The sequence below is a fragment of the Pinus tabuliformis genome, chromosome 1_2 (assembly GCF_031772625.1).
Source record: "Pinus tabuliformis cultivar Carrire ecotype Pingquan chromosome 1_2, CPIR1, whole genome shotgun sequence".
NCBI classification, from domain to species: Eukaryota; Viridiplantae; Streptophyta; class Pinopsida; order Pinales; family Pinaceae; genus Pinus; species Pinus tabuliformis.
Genome location: NC_142298.1, coordinates 728,703,191 through 728,713,679, shown reverse-complemented (window position 1 = coordinate 728,713,679; position 10,489 = coordinate 728,703,191).

Sequence of the window (10,489 nt, the reverse complement as noted above, 5' to 3'; positions counted from 1 at the left end):
TGTAGCTATGTAGACCACCTATGTACTTCAACAAAGTCTTAGGTGAGCCTAAAGAAATTCCTAGAATCAAAGATCTTTTCCTAAATTCTTGGGTGTAACCTTGTACACTTTTCCCTTTCAATTGGAAAAGAGTTTGCCAGCTCATCATGGCTTGTTTCATGTAAGCTAGTGGATAGAACTATTTTTTTTTATTTCATAAACAAATTCATTCCAGACAAAAAGAATCTTACCGTGTTTCTTCATGTCAGCTTGTATCCTGCCTTCCCACCATACCAAGGAAGTGCCTCCAAGGCGTAGGCTGGCCAGCTGAATCTTACTCTTATCTAAGTCGATACTCTGCACTCTGTAATAAAAATCAATCTGTCTGATCCAATTATCCAGCTTCTCTGCATTCAACTCTCCATCATATATTGGTAAATCAAATTTAACATCTAATTTAATCAAAGATGTCTTCTTTTTATGTTCAAGGATATTAGGAGGCGTGAGAAAGTTTTCTTCTTTCCCTTTTCCTTTTGAGTGGTCATGGAGGAGAGACTCTTCTTCTCCTTTATCTTTGGAGTGTGATGAATCTTCATCTTTACCTTTCTTAAACTCGCTATACATTTTCTCTACCATGGACCTCATGGCCAGGAAACTATCTATAAATTGGGGGTCTAGTCCTAAGGGATTTTCTTCTGACATTTTCTTCTTGGAATAGACTCTTCCAATTTCCGGGTTAGTTTCAACCAACTCTCCTTCTCCTAATTTAAGCTTTGATCTAGTTAGAATTCAACAATAAAATCCAGCACAAGCTTATCTAACCTTAACAAACATAAGCTCTGATACCACTTGATCTGAAATCACCCGTAAATGACCTCAGAGAATTAATGAAGGTATTACAGACTCATGTGTTGGGGTGTGCCTATGTCATTTTATGCAACGGATCGATAGTATTTCGAAATACACAGACACTGAAACAGTAAGAGAAACACAGTAAGCAAACACATAAACACAACAAGTTTAATAAGGAGTTCACCCAATCCTCTTGGGCTACGTCTCCTGGTCCAGCCTTTAGTGGTGGCCTTTCTATTGTGTCTTAAAGTAGAGTTTTTACAATAATGAGCTCAATTTGAGTCTCACTTAACAGATGATGATCAGTAGGATTGTACTTGGATCCCCCAAGTCTCTAGAGTACACAGACTCCCCTTACTGAATCTCGACCTCAACTGGTCTCAGTGGTATGAGTGCAATTTGGCCCTCAATACCTGATAGGTATACACAGAAGAGTTGCTTGAACCTCTCAAGCCTTCTCTAGAGTTCACAGACTCTCGGAATCTCTCTGCCTCTGTCTGCTCGATGTTGCCTTTGCTCTGCAGGTCAGCTCGACTTCTCTATTTTCTGCAATTCACTTCTCTCTTGCCGCTCGGCTTTCTATTTCTCTCTTTTTTTTCTCTTTACTCTCTATCTATTCGTGGCTTAAAGCCAATCTGCTCCCTGACAATTCGTTTCTGCTTCCCGGCTCTCTAGATCTCCTGCCGCTGTCCGCTTGAATTCCCCTGCTCTGCGTCATCATCACTGTGTAACACTTCACAGAGAGTTGGCCACCTATTTCCTCACGAACTAAGTGTCAGTTCTCTTTGAACAGTCGTTATTTCCATTTCTCCAAGATTGCCCGCGAAACTGATTCCTTTGCCAACTCATCGGTCCTACCGGACCTCAAATCTTATATGACTCAACCTATTTCCCTATCGAATCCGATCATCCATCAGATCATTTCTCCACTGTTGATCTAAAGCCTTCAGCTCCTACGGTCTCTGTCCATATCGGGTGGGTAAGTAGCATGACCTTTACCCGTCCAATGTGAGCGGTTTTCTCTCTCATCTGTCGGACGCGTGTCACCCAGTGTATGGCAGCAGGCAGGACTTAGTCGAACCCGCTTACCGCTTGAAGCCCTTCCGATATCGTGCAGGTTTTAGTGCGGGACCCACCTTCTGATGGAATCAGTGATTTCCATACGGTTTTATGCTTTCCTCGTGATCGAGCACTTGGGGGCTTTCCTTCACTGTGGGGGATGCCTTGCGATATGCGATTAGCGCTTTATTAAAAACCACCCCTGTTTCTGGATTTGACCTCCCATTTGTCAATTTGTGCCAGTGCGCAGTCACCATGGGCCAACGGTCTGCGTGCTTTGACCGAGGGTCCTCGTTGTTCCATGTTGACCACAAATTTCCATTGTTTAGAGGTTATTTATGATAAGCTCGATATCCATAAGACTTTGAAGCTTGACATAATTTGAAAGAGTCATGAATACTTAGAGAATGTTTAAGGATCCAATTCGGATCAACCTGCGCCATTTCCAAACCAACCATCAAGAAGAAAGGCCTGTATACTCCTCTACATACTCCTAGTCGACCTTGGGAATCTGTCTCCATGGATTATATGTTAGGCCTTCCTTCTACTAAGCATGACAACGATTGTATTTTCGTGTTCATCGACAGATTCTCTAAGATGGCCATCATGGTGGCCTGCAAGAAGAGAATCACAGTAGAGGCCACTGCTAAGCTCTTCTTTAAGAGAGTGTGGGTAAACTTTGCGATCCCATAGTCCATTATCTCAGATCGGTACAACAGATTCCTGAGTGGATTTTGGTCAAGTCTTTGGTCGATGTTGGATACAAAGCTTACTAAGTCCACAGCTTTCCATCCCCAAATTGATGGCCAAAAGGAGGTTGTCAACAAGATGATCGTACACATTCTGTGAATGTACAACTCAAAGCATCCATGCACATGGGATGAAAGTCTCTCCTATGTCCAACATAGCTACAACAAATATCTCCACAGCTCAACAGGTCATAGCCCCTTTCAGGTAGCGCTGGGATGTAAGCCATTATGCCCCATTGATGTGGCCATACCATTTGCAGCCACTCAAGTATTCGACTCACGTGCAGTCTAAAGCTGAAAGGGCTAACAACTTCATTGAGCACATTCAGCACATCCTCCAATAGGTCCATGATATATTGGATAGATCCAATGCTAAGTACAAGCAATGACATGATCAACATCAAGTTTCACACAAGTTCTAGGTGGGCGAAAAAGTTTGGCTTCATTTGCAGAAGGAGCACCCTGTTGGACTCCACCGCAAGCTTCGCCCACTTTGATATGGGCCATATTCCATAACTGAGGTCATTGAAAACAATGCCTCTGAGCTCAGCATCCCACCGTTCCTTGGTCTGCACCCAATGTTCAATGTAGATTGCCTTCGGTCATACTTTCCACCATTGTTGGACACATCTGACATTGCAGAATAACTCACACAAACATAGCTCAACCCAGACTACATGGAACATGCCACAACTGATTAGATCAAGAACACTTGGCAATAGAGGATACAACTATATCGAGTTTTCAAAGTAGGCCAACTCCTTCACCAGGGAAAGTGGTTCACCAGGGCAAGTGGTTCACCAGGGACCAGGTTCAACAGAAATTTCCTCACCACATAGAGGCTCTACATGCATTGGAGACCATTGATTCCTAAGGGGGGAAAAATGATCCAAGTGGATATTGGTGGCCACTTGCCTATTCCACCTAGACCCCCCAGTCAATTTCATCTATTTCCTTAATTGCAGCGCAGTTTACTATTTTTGGCAATTTTTCGGTTCCTGACCTTCCAAAGCCATTGTGAGGCCCTAAATGACATTTTTTTGAAAAAATTGCTTAATTATTGATATTTCAATCACATCATTAGTTGTATTCCTTTGAGATATCTTTCTAACGAGGTATCGTATGGGTCAAACGTAGATAATATGACCAAGTTACAACCTCGAGAAGTTGACTACCCAACTAACCCCAAAAGGGCCCATAAACTCTTGGTGTTACATCTCTTTGGGTTAGGGTTTTGGCTGTTTAGGGTTTTCTCTTATTGTTCAATAATAAAAATTCCCTTGAGCCTCAGTAACTCAGTTGAAAGGCATGTATCTGCCATATCTCTTCTCAAAGATAAGCTACCATCACTCGAGCTATCTTATTTTCATTCTATTTGTAAGCATAGTTCATTATTTTTCTATTAATGAAATGAAGTGTTTTTCTATTGCATATTTGTGTTTATGATTATATTTGTACATTGTTGCGTTCCTGTTTAAGTTTGGATCAAGGATGGAGTTTTGTACCTATGGTATATCTCCACTGATGAATAAGTAGTTTTCATCCTGAAAAAAAATTGTCTTCCTAATAAGAAGCTTGTGTATTTAAGAGGCAAGCTTGGAATGGTTGATATATCCTCCATGGTTGAGAGGGAGAGATAAACACATCATTCTTTTCTTCACTTCATGAAGAAATAATCGAGGATTGGGTAAGAATCTAACATTTGATACTCTTTGAGGATGAGGTAGGGCATCCAAGATAAGAGTAGTCATAGAGGAAATTCCTTGAGGATGTGGTATTCCAAGATAGGAAATTTTTTGGAAGGACATACTTTGTGAACACCAGGGTGGGGTATGTGCCATGAGAGACAATTATGATGGTGTCTATCAGTCATTGGTCTCACCAACATTTTGCTCTGATCTTCTAGAGAGATAGAGTTTTTAGTCAAGGCTTTGTTATGTAACAATGTTGGTTGATTTGATGCAAAGAGATGGCTTACAAATATGACTCTTCTTGTGAGATCTCTTCAGTTTAAGAATGTCCATGTACCATTTATGAATACATCCCTAGTTAAGAGGGAGTGTTGAAAAATGTGTAACTAGGTTTTGTCTTCATACATATGAAATGTACTTTTGATTCTTTTATATTATAAAATGAAATAAAAATTATTATTGTTACTTTTGTAGCATGGGTTTCATGCACAAGGTCTTTTATTTTAGAGGTAAAGCACCCATCGGGTGCTTCTAGGGTTTGTCCTAAGGTAAAGAATTCAAAAGAGTCATTGTCATATGAGGAAGACCCCATCGAGCACATTGTATCTTGTAAAAAGAATTATTTTTGAATTTCAAATTGTCAAGATATCCTCTAAGGCCAAGTCAGCCTAACAGCTAAGAAATCAGCCTAAACTAGGGCATTCCGTCCACCTAGGAAGCCTATATATAGGAGGGAACTCAACCTCCTATAGACATCAATCATCCTCTCATAATTCAATCAAAGGAAAATAATAATAAGGCTGGCAAAGAAGGAATAAGCACGAAGACAAGTGTTTGGGTTATTTCTCTCTCTCCTTTCACACGTGCAAAGGAAAGGAGGTTAAGGTTTTCCTGCAGCAAGATCAAACTTGGAGAAATTGCAGAAAGAAGGTCGAAGGAAGGTCTATTAGGTCATCCTAAAGCCCTAGAAGAAGGATAAACTCAAGAAAATTTTAAAGAAAGCCTTGGAATCCCTAACTTTTCTCACACATGTGGAGGAAACAGTTGTTGCAGATGCTGAAAATTATAAACCTACAATAGAACCTAATATTTTGTAGCAGGGGATCAAAGTTGTGTTGTTGGAAGAGATTTGAATGGGTTTGACTTGGACAAAGGAAACACATCATCAAGAAGGTAGAACTTGGTCTTGGAAGGGTATTGGTATTGTTCTAGAGGACTTGGAATTTATCAATTGAAGATTCTATAAGAAGAGAAGAGATTTGTGGGTTTTTCTCTTGGGTGGAGAGGTTTTGTCCCTGGCTTGCAGCCTATATCTTGTGTTCCTATGTACTATGGATCTTCTTGTTTTTGGTAATAATAATAACATAATAATAAGAGAAGGAGATAATAAGTAAGAAAAAATAAAAAGGCATCACAAACAGTTATCAAGTTTAAGAGAAATCTTCCTAACAATAGCCCTCTAGATTTTTCAACACACATGTCTTAGGTAACTTCTTAAAGTGTACATTTTCCTTCGTATTTACATATCTCTATACCAGAGAAAAGAGAGGAGAGAAAAATCACCTTCTATTTGGTTTTTCTCTTGTAAAGCTTTCCTAGGGTAAAACTTGTGCCTATTGTGGATGGTGTGTCTGTTTCTTTCTATTCTCCATTTCTTGCATTTCAATTATTTCATTTAGTTGTGTACAAAATCAACTATTAAAGAATATGAAACATAAAAGAAAAAATAACCTACATAATTTATATTTCACTAATTGATCTGGATTTATGAAGGAATGAATGAAATACATATTTAAACAAAAACACAAAGATACAACAAAACAAAACTTCAATTAATAAATAGCAAATTTTGAAAACTATTTACATGTAGAATGGAAACAAACTAGCTTAGGCGATGGTATATTATCTCTAAGAAGAGATATGATGACTACATGCATTTTGAACTGTGTTGCAATGAGGCTTGGAGGCATTGTTATCATGAATAAATAGTGAGAAACCATAAACATCCAAAAACCTAACCCTGGGAGATGAAGCGTCAAAAGGTATGGGCCCCGATGGGGTTAGTTAGAACGTCAACTTCCCGGGGTTGTGACTTTGGCATACGGTCTCCATTTGGTGCGCACAATAGCCCATTAGAAATTTATGTCTGAGGAAAAAAAATTTCAAATGAAAATGTTAGTTGAAGTCTCACTTTTACTCGTTTCCACAAAAAAAACGTTTTTTAGGGCCTCAAATGGCTCTGAACATTCAAGGCCTAAAAAACTGCCAAAAATAGAAAACTACCGAAATAGGAAATTAGGTTGGAAAATATGAAACTGAAAAGAAATTTTTGATAGGTGGTTGTCATTGATATCAACTCAAGTAGCACTAGGAGATTCCTTGCCTTTTTTGACCATTATGACATGGAAAATCATCATGTTTTTGCATCAAAACCATCCTAAATGGTTTCTCCACGTCAAGATAATTATGGTGGTATGTGGCACACCACGATAAGCATCGTGAGTTGTGAGATATGTCCATTTGAAGTTGATTCCACCCACTCATGGGAAAAAATCCCAAATTATGGTGACATGGCACCCTACCATTGGCTAGCTCATAATTGAACTAAAGGAAGAAGTGTTTTTTCATCTAAGTTGTGGCTAAAATGTCTCTTAAGGATTCTTAAACATTATTTTGGTTGTTACAAAGGGTTTTGGTCTCAAAATAAATTCAAATCCTATACCAAGGGTAGACGACCTCATTTCTTGGGCTTCAAGGAAATAAAAATATGAAGTCTGATTTGAAAATATTCCTCCAAATGTGCATTCAGTGGTCTCCTAAAAGTCCCCTCCTAAAACTATAAAAAGTGACCTTCACATCCCTCTAAAAAAATGTACATTTCAACAATTATTCTTGTGATATATCTCTAAAATATTCCAACCCCTACGGAAACAGTGAAGAAATTTGAAGAGAGGGTTAGATTTCTTGTGTTTTTCTTGGTTTTTTAGTATTCAGTTGGGTCTTCAATTGCATGATTTTGTTCTTAATTCTTCTCAGAGTTTGGACCTTATTTAGGGCATAATTTTGTGCTCCTCATGAATGAAAAGTGTTGGGTTTATGGCATAAGAATTTGGTATTGTTGGATGAATCTTATTGTAGTCTATGTCTTAAAAAATTGAAAATATCCAACGCATAAACCTTGTTCATATCATTCCTGTCGCCATCAAAAGGTGTACCAATAAGCTTGTAGTGAAGGATTTTTGAAGGAAGAAGTCTGACGTTCTAAAGTGAAAAAATTTAACTCTTCCCTTCATGTTTTGTGGTCTGGTTACCTAATTTCTAGATTACCTACTCTGAGGTCTGAAAGTGATCAATCCCCTGCGGCCAGGGCACATACAATTATGAATTCCAATGAAGTTTGTTAGGTCTCAAATTTTGTTGTTTCACTTAATGGTTTCGGTGCTTGAGAAGGATATATCTACCCCACTAGCATTGAAGATATTCTCTCCATCATAGGTTTACAATTTCTCTTCGTTAATAAAAGTTCTGAAACTTGCTTGGATTTGTGAAATCTAGTGACATCCAATTTTTTGGCTTGCAATATAGTTTCAACCCTTTGATCCAAGTCTAATTCCTTGTAGTTATAAGTGTGGTTATTTACTGTGGAAGCATATGATATATGCAGACATGAACTTAGCATTTCAGAATTCCAAGTTCAAGCTTACATATACTTGTCCAAGAACTATTCCAGTGTATGTTCCTTGAAGGGCATATCTCATAAAAAATTTAATCATCAATTCGTTCTCTAAGGTTATGGATTCAAACAGTGACAATTGAAATGCCTGTCACTGTGGATTAATTTTTCTACTAGTGGAATATATATACTTGCTCAAATACATATTTGAGCTAACCTACTACAGTTTCTTAACTGAAGAAGTTGACACATTGTCATTCAAGCACCCTAAAACAGTCAGAGTATTCACCAGTTTCAAGTGGCATCTACAGGTAGTGATATTTTGGCAAAGTAGGAGTTTTGGTACAGTCACAACTTTGTTGTTTATTTGCAATAAAGTCAGAGGCACAACACTAATAACATTATCATTAGTAGCTTGGAATTATCATCCTCGGTTATCTCGCAAGGTTGTTCAAGATAAAGTTACACCTTGTAGTATCTTTGTCACCTTGTGAAGATGGTTCAAAGACATATGCAATAGTAAGGGTTTCTTCTAGATGTTATCTAGAAGCAGTATAAGTCAAGCATATTTATTATTTCCACAACAGTGAAGGAAGAGAAGTTTCATCATTATATACAATTATAAGGGAAGAGGAGTTTCATCATCTACTACAATAGTAAGGGTAGAGAAATGGTACCATGTTCTACAGTAGAAATAGTCACTTGTTACTTGAATTTGGTAGTAAGGTATTTGACAAGGTATAAGAGTCGTTGGTTGGGAGATCATTGTTGTATATTTTGTAGTTAACTATTCCTTGTAAGTGGGTCATTATCCCCGGTACGGGAGCCCACATTAGTAAATTTTTTCTATTATAATTTTCAAGTTGGTTGCATGGTGGTAAGTATTTGATTGAAGTCACCTTCAGGTTGGAGCCTGAAAACACTTCAGGGTGTGTTATAGACATATTTGGGCACTGCAACCCCAATCATACATGTCCATAAACCAAGGACTTCTAAGTCCCTAAAAGTGTTGTTTCATACCCTAAAGGAGCAAGGTCAACTGATTACATCATCTCCCAGAAGTTCTCCATGAAAAACTACTCAGAACTGGTCAAAGCAAGACCATATAGACTGCCCAGTGCTAAAAGTGCGATGCATATCACCTGCCACATGAAAAAAGTGTGATGCATACTAGAAATCCCTTCTATAGGGTGTGATGAGCGAGAGCAGACAAATGGCACAAGCAGTTTGCTAGGTGGAAACCCAAAGAATCTTCTAGAAACTACTCATTTGACACTTGCCTCTCTGAGTTCACCCAAGGATGAGTAAGAGATCTGAAATCTCCATGTGTAACCAAGAACTATCAGTGAAATGACACTAATCAAAATCCCAAAAGCTGACTCACTCTCCTGTAAACATCTATATATGGATCCCTCATCCAAGAGATCCAAAGGCTAGAATTTTGTAATTTGCAAGGAAGTGTTGTTGGTTTCTCTTTGAAGACATTGCTGAGTGATCTTGCTTTGTATGAGGTGAAGAGGGCTTTCATGATGGGAGAATGACGCTGGGTCAGACCAAATGATTTTAATTCTCCTTTCTACTACTTATATCAATAAAGATATTTGAATTTTCCTCCATATTCTTGTATATCTCTGAATATTGTGTTGTTATATGCATTTGTATGGTCAATATATATCTGATCCTATGTTGTTTACAGTGATAGATCTCTATGCTTTGATGGTATTATGTTGCTTTGACTCTACAGGTTCTCTGTGAAGCAGGACAAGTAAGGAAGGAGTGGCGAAATTTTGTCAAAGGGGAAAGGAAACAAGCAAGGAGCCAAGCGAAAGACTGAGGTTGGTACTCTCTGCTTCTTTCTCATCTATCTCTCGTAAAGGAAAACACAAGTGACTTTAGTTTGTTTGTTTCTAAGATAGCTACCCGTCTTAGTGGGACTAGTAGTTCTGAATAGACACTAGTTTTCCCGATAAAAAAATGGTGACTCTGCTAGGGAGCAATTAGTTTGATTGCTTGTCTCTATTTGTTTGATTCATAAACCACAGACGGAGCCTGAAGTCAAGCCAGCTAGCCTTCGAACTGCATTTGCTATGCAAGTGCAAAGTAGATCAACGCTGCTTCAGTCAATCTCCGGGTTTGTTTATGAACTGAACAACTGACTTGCAAAAATCCTAAGTGCCCTAGAGGTAGCTCAAGTAACCTCATTAGATCAGCCCTATACTTTGTATTTACTGACTATCATTAGCTCGGCCTAAATCCCTAAACTAAACTGCAAACTATGACCAAAAACCAAGCTAAAGTCTCGTTCCTGGTCCATCGTACCCTCTGCTTTAGGCAGACTGGATGCATCACACATCCCATGTGCAATAGGTGAGATGCATCGTTGTTTCCCTGTGGTATAGGTGCAAAGATCAAGTAAGACTATTTCTGCCTCTAGATTTTGGTTTTTCTTCACTGTATTTAGTTTTATTCAAGAGTTTTACTATCTA